This window comes from Pleurodeles waltl, chromosome 3_1 (assembly GCF_031143425.1).
Source record: "Pleurodeles waltl isolate 20211129_DDA chromosome 3_1, aPleWal1.hap1.20221129, whole genome shotgun sequence".
In the NCBI taxonomy this organism is placed as follows: Eukaryota; Metazoa; Chordata; class Amphibia; order Caudata; family Salamandridae; genus Pleurodeles; species Pleurodeles waltl.
This window is the reverse complement of record NC_090440.1, coordinates 1174003926-1174021446: the sequence shown is the minus strand read 5'-3', so window position 1 is coordinate 1174021446 and position 17521 is coordinate 1174003926.

Below are 17521 nucleotides of genomic sequence, written 5' to 3'. Positions count from 1 at the left end.
ATTCGGATAGCAAGACTCCAACCGGTATCCTCTGCATCCTCCACTTTGACTTCTCACTGAAGAAACTGCATCTGGACTCTCCAGGAACTCTACGAGCTGCAATAAAAAAGCAAGATGCCTTCTGCAACATTGTATCTCCGGCTTCTGCCAGCAACTGCAACTGTTTCCTGGTTGTGCGTCCTCTGAGGACAGCCGGTCTTCAGCCTGCACCAGAAGAGCAAAGGAATCTGCCTTGGGGTGAAGGGTCACTTCCCTGCTTCTGCAGGCACCAACTGCAATGACGACCGGCTGCGTGGATCCCTTCTCCTGCTGAGCTGCGTGGATCCTGCATTAAGGGTGGTGGACTGAAGTGGTCCAGACGGTCCTCACATCCAACTGTCCAACATTGGTGGAGGTAAGAGTTTGCCTTCCCACACAAGGCAGTACTCCCGTGCACTGCGTGTTTTGCAGCTGCCAAGGCTTGTTGGCATCCTTCCACAAAGTTCTTTATGCATCTTGCAGCTCCAGTCCCCAGCACTCTATCCTGTGATGCACAGCTTCCTGAGTGATTCTCCGGTGGCGTGGGAGCCTTTGTCGTAGTGCTGCGTGGACCTCTTTTGCACCTTCCTTGTCCCCGTGCTGTGGGACTCCTGTGCATGCTGCCTGGTCTTCTGTGGGCTCTCTGAGTTGCTGACAGCCCCCTCTGACTCCCCTCCTGGGACGAGTCCACCTGGTTCTTCCTGGTCCTGGGCAGTGCCATTTTCCACTAACCACGAGTTTTGCGTTTGCCACGGCTTGTTGGCAGACTCCAGTGATGCAAACCAGACTGCAATCCTCCATCCGGCGTGGGACATCACTTGCACCACCCAGGAACACAACTTTGTCTTTTTGGGGTGCAGTACTGATAGTTCTTCTTCACCGGTGGTTCTTCTTTTGCACCTTCATCCGGGTTAGCATGGGCTCCCGTTTTCCCGGGACTCTTCTGTGCTTCTTGGACTTGGTCCCCTTCTTCCACACGTCTTCAGGTCCAGGAATCCACTGTTGGTGTCTTGCAGTCTCTCCTGGTTCTTACATAATTCTTCTTTTTGTTTCTGTGTGTGTTCTGGGAAAGCTACTGTGATTTACTGCTGCTTTCCTGGTCACTGGGGTGGGTTCTATTATCTTTGGGGTTTTCTAGTATGTCCAGCTCCCCTATACACACTACACTTGCCTAGGTGGGAGACTGACATTCGAATTCCAATGTGTTAGTATATGGTCTGTGCTCACCTAGGCCAATTTCTAACCATTGTGATTTTCACTAATTGCACTGTTTTCTAACTGTTTTTACACCTGTTTCTGCATACTAGTGTATATAATTGGTGTATTACTTACCTCCTAAGGGAGTATAGTCTCTGTGGTATTTGTAGCAATTGTGTCACCAAAATAAAGTACCTTTCTTTTTGTAACACTGAGGGGGTCATTACGACCCTGGCGGATGGCGGAGAAGCGGCCGTAAGACCGGCAACAGGCTGGCGGTCACATTTTTGCAATTATGACCATGGCGGTTACCGGCATGGTTATCCACCGCTTCTCCGTTCCGCCCGCCAGGGCGGAGACGACCGCTTGGCTGGAGACCTGGGTCACCAGCCCGGCGGTCGTCACTATACCGCTGGCGGTATTTGGACCCGGCTGACCGCCATGGATTTCATGCGGTTTGGAACCTCCACTTCCCCGCCGACCGCCAGTATGGCTGTTGGCGGCTCTCCATCCAAAAAAGGACGGAAGGCTGACAACAGTCACAATACGCCGAGCGGAAAACCGCCACCACTGGCGGTCTTCAGCACGGCGGTCCCTCGGTGGTCTTGACAAAAGACCGCCGAGGTCAAAATGACCCCCTGAGTGTTTTCTTTCATGTGTGTAAGTACAGTGTGACAACAGTGGTATTGCATGAGCTTTGCATGTCTCCTAGATAAGCCTTGGCTGCTCATCCACAGCTACCTCTAGAGAGCCTGGCTTCTAGACACTACCTACATTTCACTAATAAGGGATAACTGGACCTGGTATAAGGTGTAGGTACCCACTACAAACCAGGCCATCCTCCTACACCCACCCATCTGGAACCAACTCCTCCCCAAGTACTACACTGGCCAAACCCTGTGACTGAGCAACAGTGGGTGCCTGTGTCACCTTGATACATTTGGGACCCACCTGATCAGATTCAGAGCACATGCGGAGTCCCTCGCTGCAGGTTTTTGTGTAGAGACCTGTGGTTTCTTTTCAACATAGGGCTGGGAATCTTTACCCTGGGAACTAGGTTGGGGCCCTTTAGAGAACACCCCCGTTTACCCTTAACCCCCCACTTCTTCTGATAGGAACCACCCTTGGCATGGTCTCTCTCATACCTCTTCTGGACCCTGGTGCTTTCCCATTGGTCTACTTCCTGAGCAATCTTTCTGGGGTCAGTCAACTTGCTGTCAATTAGGTGCTGGTACAGCTCTGGAAAACAAAGACTGTACAAGTGCTCCCAAGCCATCAAATTGTACAGCCCCTCAGGAGTTGTCACCTTACTGGCCTTCACGCAACCATTTAGTGACCTGAAAAAAGAGTCAACACATTCTAACCAGGTTTGGGATTCCTTCTTTTTGTAGGACCTAAACTTGTCCTTGTACTGCTCAGGGGTGAGGCCACATCTTGTGAGTAGGGCGTCCTCCATGATAGTGTAAGTGAGTCCCTGAGGATCCTCTAAGGATGTCAGAGTGTCCCTCCCCTCTACCTCGAAGTGCTTCCACAGGCCTGCAGTCCCCATGTGCTTCAGGGACCAATTTCATGTGGAGAGCAGAGTCATACCCCTTGAACCACGGATAGATGTCATCCTCCCCCTGGTAATTCTTCACCAAATCTTTAGGAATGTGTACCATCCTCTCAGGCTGCACTGAAGTACTGCTGCCACCATCTCTACTAGACTGGCTCCTCTGGCCCAGCTCCCTTAAACTGAGCTCATGAGCCAAGAACATCTTTTTGTCTTCAATGGCCAGCCTCTTCTTTTCCACCTCCATCTCCATCTTAAGCTTCCCTAACTCAAACTGGTGCATCCTCTCTGTCTGTCCGTCCTGCAACTCCTCAGGAGTCAGACCCTTGGATGACACACTGCTATCTGCCCTGGAGAACCTCCTCCCAGGCAGAACAATACATCCACTACACCACCTGGATTACTCTGCACCTCCTCAACCTACTCCTCCTCCTCCTCTGTGTGCCTCCCGTTTCCTTGGCTGCCATCCAGGCCCTCAATGCCTTTTGCAGCTCCTCCTTCCTGGAAGAGCTCTTGATGGGACAGGCAAGAGAAAAAGCCAAAACAAGTAGTATGTGGTAACACAATGGTCTGCACTGGAAATAGCAGTGTACATTTAATCATTGTATGTCATGAACAAAGTCAAGTTCAATCCTCACCACTTATCACCAATGTTAGAAATGGGGTCTCTGGTTGGCAGTCAGTTTGAACTCTGTCCAAGCAGGGACTCTCATTCTAGTCAGGGCAATGGAGATACACACTTAAGATAACACCTGCTTACCCCCTTGGTACCTTGGCTCAAGCAGTCAGGTTTATCTCAAAGGAAATGTGTAAAGTATTTGTACCAAAACACACAGTAACACAGTGAAAGCACTACAAAATGGACACCATACCACTTTAGCAAAACAGCCAATATTTATCTAAATCAAACAAGACCAGAAAAACAAATATCCAACATACACAAGTCAAGATATGATTTTTTAAAAAGTAACAAGAGTCTTACCACATAGAAAACAATGGAAACATTGTTGTTACACAAAACACCTGGTTTGCATCAAAAATAAAGCCGCCCGGGCAAGCATGCGTCGGAAAAGTCAGCTGTTTTCTTACTCGCAAGTGAGGCCATGTGTCATTTTCCAGATGGGGCACCTCGGGTCCGCGCAGGTTCATGTTGATTTTGATGCCCAGTGATGATGCGTGCAAAATCCGGCTGCACAGTGATGGAAAAACTGTGATGTAAGGCGTTTGCATCACATTCAGCAGCAGCAAGTGGGTGTTGTGTTGTTTCTCAAAGCGTGATGCAGATGATGAGTGGATTTCTCAGCCGGGATGCAGGTGGTGCGTGGATTCCAGACACAAGGTGGATGGCGCATTGTTTTTACAGCCGCTTTGCAGGTGGTGCGTCGAAAGTTTCCCCACACCTCTTCTTGTGCGTGGATTTCAGTCCTTGCTCTACCAGCTTCACCTTTCAAGGGCCAAGGGACTAGATAGGGCACCACTTAGCAGGGCAGGAATCTCAGCAGAGAGTCCGAATGCTGGCAGAGGAAGTCTTTTATGGCCCTGAGACTTCAAAACAGGAGGCAAGCTCAGTCGAAGCCCTCAGAGATTATTCACAAGCAGGACCCTACCACAAAGTTCAGTCTTTGTTCTCTTTCAGTCAGAAGTAGCAACTGCAGGACAACCCAGCAAAGCACAGTCACAGGCAAAGGGGCAGTACTCCTCCTCCAGCTCTTCTCCTTGGCAGAGGTTCCTCTTGGTTCCAGAAGTAATCTGAAAATCTGGGGGTTTGGGTCCAGTATTTATATCTCTTTTTGCCTTTGAAGTAGGCTAACTTCAAAGGAAAGTCTCTGTTGTTCACAAAATCCTGCCTTGCCCAGGCCTGGCTACAGACTCACTGCATTGTGTGAGGGCAGGCACAGTCCATTCAGGTGTAAGTGGCCACTCCTCCCTCCACTCTAGCCCAGATGGCCCATCAGGATATGCAGGCTACACCCCAGCTCCCTTTGTGTCACTGTCTAGAGGGAATTCACAAACAGCCTAACTGTCAGTCTGACCCAGGCAGGGAATACACATGCAGGCACAGTCACAGAATGGTTTAAGTAAGAAAATGGCTACTTTCTAAAAGTGGCATTTTCAAACTAACATTTTAAAAAACAACTTTACCAAAATATGTATTTTTAATCTCTATCTGCTCCCAAAGGGAAACCTTACTTAAAAGATATTTAAAAGCAGCCCCCCATGATAACCTATGAGAGAGATAGGCCTTCTAACAGTGAAAACCGAATTTAGCAGTATTTCACTGTTAGGACATGTAAAACACATTAGTACACATCCACCTTTAACATGCTCTGCACCCTGCCTATGGGGCTACCTTAGGCCTACCTTAGTGGTGCCTTACATGAATAAAAAGGGAATGTTTGGGCTTGGAAACCAAAGTGCCAAAAACATCAAAAACAAAGCACACAATCAAAACATAGGAAGCAGAGGCAAAAAAGACATGGGAGGCCATGCCAAGGATGTCAGGTCTAACACTTATTTTTAAGTTTTTCTCCCCCGTCTTTCTTCTGTTGGGAACCCTGACCACCTTTGTGGGTGTCCCCCCCGATAACTTTTTGGACACTCTGGTGCTAGCCCAAAGGTCCGCCTCCTTAGCAAGCTTTCTGGGATAAGTCAGCTTACTGTCAACTAGGTGCAAGTGCAACTCTGTAAAGCAAATACTGAGAATATGCTCTTTCAGGATCAAATTGTAAAACCCCATGTAATCAATGACTTTACTGCCCCGCACCCAGCCATTCAGTACCTTACTGGAAAAAATCAATAAAGTTTACCCAGGATTGGTTAGGGAGCTTGCTACTTTCCCTCTATCTTTGGCGATACTTTTCAGGGGTCAGTCGGAATTTGGCAATTAAAATTACCTTCTTAGGGGCATACTTGGTCTGTTCTCCAACCTCTAGTGTAAGAAGTGGGTCCCTCCCAAGTGTTGCCACGTGTTTCCACAAGCCCACCCCTCATTGCTCTTCAGGAACCCCATTTGCCTCTAGTGTAACTTCATGAGCAGAAAACGACTTGTCAATGTCATCTCCCACACCATAACTTGGCATCAAATCCTTGAGCATGCAAACCTTTTTGTCTCCAGCAGATCCTGTACGTATGCTGCCACCATCACTGCTGGACTCAGACTGCCTAGACGTGAGCTCCGGCTCTTTTATACTCAGTTCATGAGATAGAACTAGTTTCTTTCTTGCCAGAGCTCTTTCAGCCTTCCTCTCCTCTGCCTCTATTTGTAATCTGGCCAACTGCAGACTGAATTCTCTCTCCTCCCTCCTTTCCTCTGCGGTCAGGTCGTGATTTGATACACTGCTCCCTGGTTTCTGAGGGGGCACAAATCCAAGGGTGTCACCGCCCACTACTGTTGGTAGATCCTCGGGAGAGCCATCCACTTGCTCTCCCAACTCATCATGCTCTTGTGAGCGGGCTTCTGCGCAGGCCCTCAGCGCCTTTTGGTACTCCTCCTTCTTGAGGCTCCACGGGTACCCCATCTCTTTGCAGAAACCCTTCAGCTGATTAACGGTATCCGCCTCCAGCTTGGCTAGGTCAAACTCTCCAGCTCCACTTGTGGGCGTAGCCAGAGGCATGATGTATAGGATACTGACTAAAAAATATTAAGCAGAGCATTTTTTCAGCAAAATAAACTATCAGATTGACCTTTGTCCGTGGGTGGGTAGTGTACACCTAGTTAATGTATGTCACTGCACAAACACAACTCCTATCCTCACCGCTGATCACCAATGTTAGAAATGGGGTTTCTAGTTGGCAGAGGTAGACACCCTTGTCCAAGTAGGGACCACAATCCGAGTCAGGGTTAGTCACAACACAATCCAAATTATCCTGTGCTCACCCTCCGGTAGCTTGGCACTGTGCAGTCAGGCTTAACTTAGAAGGCAATGTGTAAAGTATTTGTACAGAACTTTATACAATAACACAGTGAAAACACCACAAAAAGACACCACACAGGTTTAGAAAAATAGAGAATATCTGAATAAAACACTGTTGAAACAATGAAAATCCAATCTACACAAGCAAAGTTATGATTTTTTAAAGATTAAGGCCCTCTTTATGAACACGGCGGTAAACACTGCACCACCGGTGGTGGCGGTAAAAACCGCAAACAGAGGTGCGGTCCGGACTGCCAAATAATGAACCAACTAAAACACAGGTATCCTGAAAACCACCCACCACCAGCAGAGGAGTGCCGACAACGATGGCAGAGCCCGCCCACAGGCTGACGGAAAGGCCCTACCCGCCCATCAAATAATGACCCACTAGACCGCCGTCAGTTCCGGGGCGGGAACCACCACCGCGCAAAGCCAGGCGGAAACAAACCAAATATAAGGAAACACTCACCGGAGGCTAACACAACACGCTGAAGCAGACATTGATAGAGAGCAGCAGATCATGCCAGCCCTTCTCCTTGCCATATACCTCCACGACCGAGACCGCCGACGAAGACGACGACGGTAAATACCGCAACCTACGAAACAAGGCAATAAAGGGCACAGTTACAGACCCACCCACTCCACGCTCCCACAACCCTTCCCATCAGCACAAGCCATACACCCCACAGCAAGAGGGACTTACCCGAGAGAAGGCAAATCCAACCTGTCCAAAGTACATACATGTGCCCAACACCCACAAACAATGAAACGAGAGACCAGGGATCCAGAGTGTGCCGCCAAAAACACAGGCCACACATTAACTTTTAATTCTGCTCTCTGAGCAAACAAATTGGATATAAGGCCAATGGCCAGTCCATAGTGCAAGAAGTCCCATGGGCCACAATGGCCCCAACCTGACTCCCACAAGTTCTACGGTACTCCCCCTCATAGGAGCAACAAGGGGGTAGACACAGTGGGACAATACAGTGTGAATGTATGTTGTTTGGGTGTCTGCAAGTCTGGTGAGTGTGCTGCATGTGTCAACCAAAGTAGTTGTGATGAGTGCAGGTGTGGTGTCTGGGGTGCATGTATGGATGTGTGCTATTGTGGTGACTGCAGGAATAGGGTCAGCAACAGTGAATGAAGGTGCAGTGCCTGGGGGTGTGTATGTAGAGGGGACAGACAGGGAGGCGGAAGAGGTGGGCACACTGGGAGAAGTGAATGTTTCTTGTGTGTGTATGGCTGTGTGAATGCTTGTGGTGTGCGGTGTGGTGCTTGTATTTTGAAGTGTGCTTTTTGTGTGTTGAGGTGTGTGCCTTGTGTGCTCTGGACGGGTGAAGGGAGTGGGGTGCTGGAAGGGGTAGAGGAGGTTGGAGGGGGGACGGAATGACCAGGGACACTGGCTGCCATCAAAGAGGAGGCCAGAGTCTGAAAAGATCTCTGTAGGCAAGACACGGCACAGTGAATGCCATCCAGAGAGGCATTGGTCTGTTGCATCTCTGATGCTAGCCCCTGGATGGCATTAACTATGGTTGTCTGCCCTACAGAGATGGTTCTCCGGAGGTCAGTAGCCTCCTCCGTGAGGGCAGCAGGGCTGACTGGGGCAAGGGAAGAGGTTCATGGGGCGAAGGAGACATCCACCCTTCTGGGTGAGCGGGCACGGTGTCAACACCAGAGCAGTATGAGCTCTTTTGGCGACAAAAATGCAAAAACCCAGCACTCTCAAAACAAAGTAATTTATGCATTGTGCTGATATGTTGTGGTTTAACCTTTTGCATTGCAGAGTTCAATCCTGAAAACCTATTTTTTAATATGCTTACAAATACTGTTCCTTTGCAATGTATTGTTGCAGGTTTTCAGAGTGTGTTAGGGTGTGGCCCCTTTCCAGGGCCTTCCAGAGACTTTCCCTGCAACATGCCTGGGCGTGGTTGTGGGCTGGGCCAAGACTCTATAAAAGAGAGCCAGCCCAACTCCCAGTGCTCACTATTCAGAGGTCCCGGTGCAGAGCAGCAGCTTCTTCCTGAGCTCCTGTTCCGGCGGCCTGTTTGGATTTTCCAGTCTTCTGTCCTTCATCCTTCATTGGTGATCATTGTTCCAGGCGGTAAGATGGTGGTTGGACTGTCCCGACACCATTATTGAGAATTTTCATATTCTTGGTTTAATTCTTAAATGAGTAACAGATTACTTGCGCGCTACCATTTCTTGACATTTATATGGTAGTTTACAAATAGGCAAGGCGCGCGATTGGTTTCATAAAGGTTTAACTTTGTTATTCATTGCGTGCTACCATTTCTTGACATTGGCATGGTGGCTTAAGAATCGGCAAGACGCGCAATTCGTTTTATGGTGTTTAAACATTGTTGTCCATTGCGTGCTACTATTTCTTGACATTTACATGATGTTTTACAAATTTACAAGACGCGCAACTCGTTTCATGAGGATTTAACTTTGTTGTTCATTGCGCGCGCTACCATTTCTTGGCATTTACATGGTGGCTTAAGAATCGACAAAAGAAGCGCGATTCGTTTCATTGTACTTTGATCTTGTTATTATTGTGAGCTGTTATTTCTTGACATTTACATCGTGTTTTACGAATCGGCAAGACACGCGATTCGATTAATGATGATTTGACCTTGATATTCATTGCGTGTTACCATTTCTTGGTATTTTACATGGTGACAATCGAATCGGCAAGACGCACTATTCTCTCCTCGAGTTTATTTCATCTTGTTTATTGTATGCCACTATTCTAAGATATTTATTATGTAATATTCGAGTTGACAAGTTATGTGATTTCTTTCCTGAATCCATATCGTGTTATTCATGGTGCACAATCCTTTTATGGTGTTTACTATATATATATATATATATATATATATATATATATATATCTGCAATATGCACAATTTGTGTTGAAACATTTTAAGAGTACACAGAAGGCCAGAGTTTCTAGATGCAATATTGTATGGTCCTAGTATACATTCTCAAAACAGGATTTATATGACTGGTTTAAAATTTAGTCAGAATGTTTTTCTGATTCTCATGTAAAGGAAAGTACTTGAATAAGAAAGTTTTAATTTAATTCATCTTGATTCCCCTACAGGTATCCGGCCATCTTGAAACTTAATCATTTTAAACTTAACTCTTAGATTGTTCATGTTTTCAGAGTGACTAGGCTTAGAATCATAGTCTAGTATTGATTTCAGGAGATATAATTTTCATATTGTGTGTTCTAACCTTTTTCTTACTACAGGTCTCCTTCCCAGCTGTTCCCTTCCTAATCCCCTCTTTCCCTCTTGAACTCTCTCAGTCTCTGTGATTTATCTATCAGAGTCTTGGAGCTGTTCAGTGGTGGACGTGTTGGGGACGTGCACAGACCCCGAGGATCTGGTGGCGCTGACACACAGGCAACTCAGTGGGGAGCAAATGGGAGGGCGGTGATGGTATGGGGGGTGTCAGAAGATGACACAGTAGGAGTGGGCCCACTAGGGTCTGCCACCTCCAGGGAGCCCCCATCGGAGGACGTATCAGAGTCACTACCTCTCCCGTGGTACTCCCCTTGCCCTCCAACCCACTGGTCCCCTAGGCATCGGACGACTCTGCCTCCGAGGATCCATGGGCCGCTGCATCCCCACTCACCGGTGCCTCAGCTCCCTCGCCAGATGATGCTGATGTACATAAACAACACAAGAGAACAGAGATGGGGAGACAAAACAGGAGAGACACCTGTAAATAGCTGAAAGGAGTGAACATAGTGGCCATTCATACACCCACCCAGAAGGCCCTCCAACAGGCAGCACCTTACACTATGCCCATGGCCATGCCCCAGACTAGTGACCACAACCCTGCTCTACACCCACCCCCTGAACTACCTAAGGGCCCGACGTGTAGGAGACCTGACCCATACACCCCTACACCCTTCAGGGGCCATCATGTAGATGGACATCAGTCAGAGTCCCTGCAACTAAGCAGCATAAACCCTAATGCACACACAGACATCCATCAAAGGTTAAGATTGTAATATGTGTACTCACCCCCTTGTGACTGCTGTGCAGCCCTCAAGCACCCATCCAGGTCTGGGTACGCCACCGCCAGGATGCGTAGCATAAGGGGGGGTCAGTACCGGACGGGCACCCCTTCCCCGTTGGGAGGACTTCCCCAGCTGGGCCGCGCAGATTTTTCGCACCCAGCGCTACAGGTCCTCCCACATCTTCCTGCAGTGGTTGCTCCGCCGGTTGTAGACCCCCAGGTTCCGCACCTCCTTGGCTATGGCATGCCAAAGTGCCCTCTTCTGGTGGGTGCTTACCTAAAAGGGACACACAGAAATGTAACACAGAGGTCAAGCACTGGCCAATCATATACAGCTGGCTATACGTCCACTATGGGATTGACCGTACAAACTGACTAATAGCACATACACACGCAGCATGTCAGGAACCCTGGCCCATCCAGTGTCAGAGGTGCACACATGTATGCTGCCAACACCAACCATTACACACATCCATGGCCCCCAATCCTCCTACTCACCTGTATCTCTGGCCGTCCGTAGAGTTTGGTGTACAGGGGCAGGACCCCATCCACGAGCCTCTCCAATTCCTCTTGGGCCCTTTCCCCTGCAACACGTGCCACTTCCATGACCAGAGGCAGGACACAGCAGTACAATCAGTGGAGTACCTGCTTGCACTAGATCAGGGAGTCAAATGAAGTTGGGGTGACGAGTTTGCATACGCACCCCGAAGGTGTGCACCGTCATTGGCGGCGGCGATCATGATACGCTGGGATTCCCCATTGACATCCATGTTAACGAACGCCTTACGCTGTTACGTGAACCGCTAGTGGTATGCGGTGACTTCCACAACAACAGTTCTGGATTACATGGGGCAGACATTTTGGCAAAAACTACGCATTTATAAAACTCACATCTGCACAATGCAGGCCCTACTGTTCCCCAAAACCCATAGGTATGTGACTATTAACATTACCTCCCCTGACAAGTCCTGATCTATCATTGTGGTCAAGTTGCTGTTATGTCATACACACTATGCATTTGTGTTGACGACAATAAAGCCAGCAGTGCTCAATGACTGACAATGTGTGCCGATGTATGTGTGTTCCTAACACATGTTTCAAACACCTCCTAGGTACAGACCCTTGTGGCGAGGAAGGGCCCCGTCGGTGTACAGACCACTTGTGGATATGCGGACCATGGTGGAGCATAACATCATTATCAATTATAGACTCACCCGTTCAACTATTCTTGAACTTTGTGCATTACTGGATCCTGCACTGACTCCGGCAAATCGTAACCAGCATGCCATCCCTACTGAAGTGCAGGTGCTTTCTGCACTCCATTTCCTGGCCACGGGCTCACTTCAAGTGACAGTGGGCATGGGTGCTGGTTTTTCACAGCCAATGTTTAGCATTATACTGACAAGATTCCTGAATGCATTTGTACGACACCTGCAGTCCTATGTGAGGTTTCCCCAAAGTACTGACCTCCCTGCAATCAAGTCAGACTTCTATGCCTTTGCCAACATACCCCATGTGATAGGTGCCATCGATGACACCCACATACCTATCATCCCCCCAAGAGTCAGTGAACAGGTGTACAGAAACCGGAAGAACCTTTACCCCATGAACGTTCAATTGGTGTGTACTGCAGACCAGTACATCACACATGTGAATGCCATGTTTCCTGGTTCGGTCCATGATTCATTTGTGCTGAGGAACAGTAGTGTGCCACAGAAGATGGAACAACTACAAGAGGACAGAGGGTGTATCATAGGTAGGTGTTTCTGTCACTTCTTGCCACCTTGCAGACAGCCACTGAGGCTTGTCATTTTAAGTTGTGTTGTGAACCTTTTTCTAGGTGATTCTGGCTATCCCAACTTGCGTTGGCTTCTGACACCAGTGAGGAATCCTGGAACAGATGCAGAGAGGAATTACAATGAGGCCCATGGACGTACTAGGAGGATGATAGAGCGCACAATTGGTCTCCTGAAGGCTAGATTTTGTTGCCTACATTTCTCTGGCGGTTCCCTGGCCTATGGGCCTGAAAAGGTGTGTAGAATAGTGGAGGCCTATTGCATGCTGCACAGCGTGGCTGTCAGAAATTCTATCTCCCTCTTGGAGGAGAAGGGTGCTGTATATCCAGATCAGCTTCCTCAGAGAGGGGACGAGAGTGATGGTGATGATGAGGAAGGAGAAGATGTAAATTCCAGGACCCAACTGATACAACTCTACTTCCAGTAACTATGTGGGACAATTGGATGAGATTGGTGTCTATGCATCATGCTGTCAGTGTGCCTTATCATCTGGGGGAGAGGGGGTAGTGGATTAATACTAATTGCCACTGTGTCCAGGTCTGCATAGGACAGATTACTATTTAGTGTATTTTTTCTAAACATATTTGGGCACAACAACATGTAAGGCGAGTGGTGCTTTTCATGCTACGCAGGTACAAATAAAGGAGTTATCTACCAGTTGCATCATACTTCCCTTTGTTCACACATAATGACCGGTGACATTGTAACAGGTGTGATGTGTTTTATTTGGTGCATGGATAAAATCGCGCAAGTTACAGTGATGGTAGTGAGTCAATGGTGGTTATCCAAAATGGCAACATGGTGGCAGCATTGTTGTCAGTATCGGTAGGTCCATCCATGCCTATATGAGTTTCTAATTATTGGTAACACTGTTTGGTGGTTGATTGAGTAGGATAGGTGTTGGACAGTTTTTAGCAGAGTCACTTCTTAGAGGGGGTCTTGTTCTTGTCAGGTGTTCCTGTCCCATATCTTGGCCTAAGGGTCCGTTTGGGTGCCTGTTGTTGGCCTGTAGGGAATGATATGGATGACCCCTGTATTATCTCAGAGGGTAGTACATGTGAAGTTGCTTCTGATGCTCTTGTTGTCCGGTCTGTCTCCTGTGCTGTAATGGGGGCTTCCTGTTCTGTGTGGGCCTCAGGCTGTGTTTGGACGAGCTGCAGCAGCGCACCTGCTACGCTGGCCATTGCGGCATTGTGGAGTTTCCACTGCTCCGTAGCCTCTTGGTGGTGTGCTTGCTGCATCCTCTGACTCTTCTCCAGGGTGGATACTATCTAGGCCAATCTGTCCTGGGTATGGTGGTAGGCTCCCAGGACCTCAGAGATCACGTCCTGGGCTGCAGCATCCATCCTCTGGCCTCCCACCTGGGCCACTGATGCCCTCCCACTGGGCCTAGCCCCCTGTGCCTGTGTACCCTGCACAGATCTGGCGGTACCACTTGTACTGGGGCCATCATCTTCCTGTCTGTTGGTAGGGGATGACTGTGGCCTCTGTACTTGTGTTCCACCAGTCTGTGGCCTGGATACACAGGTGTGGGGACGGTTGCCCTTGGCTGATATTATTTGCTGGGTGGTAGGGGTGTCAGTGGTATCCTGGGTGGGGCTGCTGGATGGTGACAGTCGAGGACTGTGTGAGGAGCCAGCCTGATCATCAGTGTCCAGGGTTCCATCCCCAGTGTCCTGTGAGGTGCCTCTGTCTCCCTAGGGGACACTGCCACTCCTTGTCCTGTCCGTCAGGGTGGCATGGGTGGTGGTGCCTGTTGGGGGAAATGGACATGTCTGTTACATTATCATGGTCGGATGGGGGCAGGGGCCTGGGTGGGTTTGTGCAGCTTACACACTTTGGGGCCATGCAGAATGCTTTAGTGGGGCTAGCATTGCTTTTAACTTAGGATGTGGAGGTGCATTGTAGGTGTTATAGGCCATTGTGTTTCCTTGCAGGGGTGGATGGCTGTGCACAGGGGGAGGGATGTGGGCCTGTTAGTGGGTATGTGGGCATGCAGGGGGAGTGGATTCAGTGCCTGTGGGCTGGGTGGGGTAGTGGTCCTGGTGGGTGTTGGTGGGGCGGTGCATTACAGGTGTGATAGATATGGGGTCAATGTAGATGACTTACCTGAGTCCATTCCTCCAGTGAGTCCCTCAGGGTGCAGGATGGCTAGTACCTTTTCCTCCCAGTGTAGTCGGGTGGTGTTGGTGGAGGTCCTCCCCCAGTCTTCTGGACTGCAATGTGGTGCCTAGATGCCATGGCCCTGACCTTCCCCTGCAGGTCGTTCCATCTCTTGCGGATGACGTCCCTGGTGCGTGGATGGTGTCACACTGCATTGAACCTGCTGACTATTGTCTGCCATAGCTCCATCTTCCTGGCGATGGGTGTGTGCTGAACCTGAGCCCCGAAAAGCTGTGGCTCCACCTTCATGACCTCGTCCACCATGGTCCTTAGCTCCCTTTCTGTGAAGCGTGGGTGTTTGGGGGTCGCCATGGTGAGTGTCGTGGATAGTGTCTGGTGTGGATCTCGGTGAGGGTGCTCTTCTGTGGTTGGGTGTAAGTATCATGGATTGTAGTGTTTGGTGTCTGCTTCTAGTGATCTCTGTCTTCGTTGGCCTACTTTCGTTGCAAAGGATTGTGGGGTGTGTCTGTGAGTGTTTTATGGTGTTGTGGATGTGTGTCAGGTGTGTGGGTTTCTAACTTATCCAATGTGTGCACTTCTTACTGTTGGTTCCACTTGCCGCCTGTGGCGATCTGCACCGCCAATGGTCGTTCGTCTTTCACTGACCGCCAAGGTGATTTGTGCATCATTATTTGGAGGGCGGGGTGTTGGTGTGCTCAGCGGTGGGGATGTGGGAGGTCCAGCATTTCCGCCATCAAGGTCTTGGCGGATACTGTTGGACTAGTGATTTTTGTCAGAATCAGATTTTTATTCCATTATATGGCAGGTTTCTGTTCATCGCCAAAGGCGGTCTAATGTTCACGGTTGCCACGGCGGTCGGCGGTGTTTAACACCGTGTTCATAATGAGGGCCTAAATCCAACTAAAGCACCTAGAACACACAATGGGGGTCATTCTAACCCTGGCGGTCGACGACCGCCAGGGCTAAAATGACGGGTGCACCGCCAACAGGCTGGCGGTGCTCCAATGGCCATTCTGACCGCGGCGGTACAGCCGCGGTCAGAAACGGGAAACCGGCGGTGTCCCGCCGGTTTCCCGCTGCCCTGGGGAATCCTCCATGGCGGAGCTGCAGGCAGCGCCGCCATGGGGATTCCGACCCCCTTACCGCCAGCCTGGTTCTGGCGGTTTTGACCGCCAGAACCTGGCTGGCGGTAACGGGTGTCGTGGGGCCCCTGGGGGCCCCACTAAGATTTTCAGTGTCTGCATAGCAGACACTGAAAATCGCGACGGGTGCAACTGCACCCGTCGCACCCTTCCCACTCCGCCGGCTCCATTCGGAGCCGGCATCCTCGTGGGAAGGGGTTTCCCGCTGGGCGGGCGGGCAGGCGGCCTTCTGGCGGTCACCCGCCCTCCCAGCGGGAAACTCAGAATAACCGCGGCGGTCTTTTGACGGTTGTCCCGCCGGTTTCCCGCTGCCCTGGGGAATCCTCCATGGCGGAGCTGCAGGCAGCGCCGCCATGGGGATTCCGACCCCCTTACCGCCAGCCTGGTTCTGGCGGTTTTGACCGCCAGAACCTGGCTGGCGGTAACGGGTGTCGTGGGGCCCCTGGGGGCCCCACTAAGATTTTCAGTGTCTGCATAGCAGACACTGAAAATCGCGACGGGTGCAACTGCACCCGTCGCACCCTTCCCACTCCGCCGGCTCCATTCGGAGCCGGCATCCTCGTGGGAAGGGGTTTCCCGCTGGGCGGGCGGGCAGGCGGCCTTCTGGCGGTCACCCGCCCTCCCAGCGGGAAACTCAGAATAACCGCGGCGGTCTTTTGACCGCGCAGCGGTATTCTGGCGGTTCCCGTTTGGCTGGCGGCGCCCGCCGCCACCCAAACTTGGAATAACCCCCAATATCTCCAACTTGAGTTATCACGGCATAGTTGATGGAGTTGTTCCCAACAATCCGACAACACTGGTGCTGGTCATAGAGTGACACGAACCCCCAGGTATAGAACCTTTTGAAAACGAAGTACAAGGACATCGCATAGGATCAAAAAGATGCATCGCTGGAGTCGGTGGTAATTCAGTCCCTTAGGGCTTCCGAGGAGATAGTCTTTGGTTCTGCACTGCGCAGCAGGTGGAGGTGAGGAGTCGGGTCCGTCCGGATGCAGGGGAAGGTGATGCAGCAGCGTCCGCGATGCGTCGATTCCTTGTGACCCGGCGGGGTCGCTGGTTCTGGTCCGTCAGAACATGATGTGTTGACTTTACAGTGTCGCAATGACCCTGAGTGACGTCAGCGTAGTCGCGGCAACATCAGACTTGCGTTGCAGACTGCGGTCATTGTCTGCATCAAGGTCCATGGAGCAGGCTGCGGTGTCGCTGACATCGCTAAAGTCGTTCCAGAGATGGGTACTAGCAAAAAACTAGCAGTTGAAGTCTCTTGCCTGAGACTTCACAACAGAAGGCAAGCTCAGTCCAAGCCCTTAGAGAGCACGTTTTGGGGAGTGCAGAGTCCTTCCAACACAGTCAGAGGCCAGCAGAGCAGCAGGGCAACAGACGGACAGCAGTCCTTCTCAGCAAAGCAGTCCAGAGAGACCTTTGGGCAGCCAAGCAAGTCTTCTAATGGAGTTTGGGTGCAGGTCCAGAAGTGTCTGATTTGGTGGGGTCAGAGGCCCAATTTATAAACCCAAAAATACTTTTGAAGTAGGGGAGACTTCAAAGAGTGATACTGAAGTGCACAAGTTCCCCTTTCAACCCAGTCCTGCCTGCCAGGTTCCCAGGGGAGGGGGGAATTGTCAGTCCTTTGTGTGAGGGAAGGTCACTGACCTTTGAAATGTGTGTCAGGCCCTCCACCCTTCCATCCCAGGAAAACTCATTCAGCATGCAGATGAATGCAGAAGTGACTGAGTGTCCTGTACTTGTGGT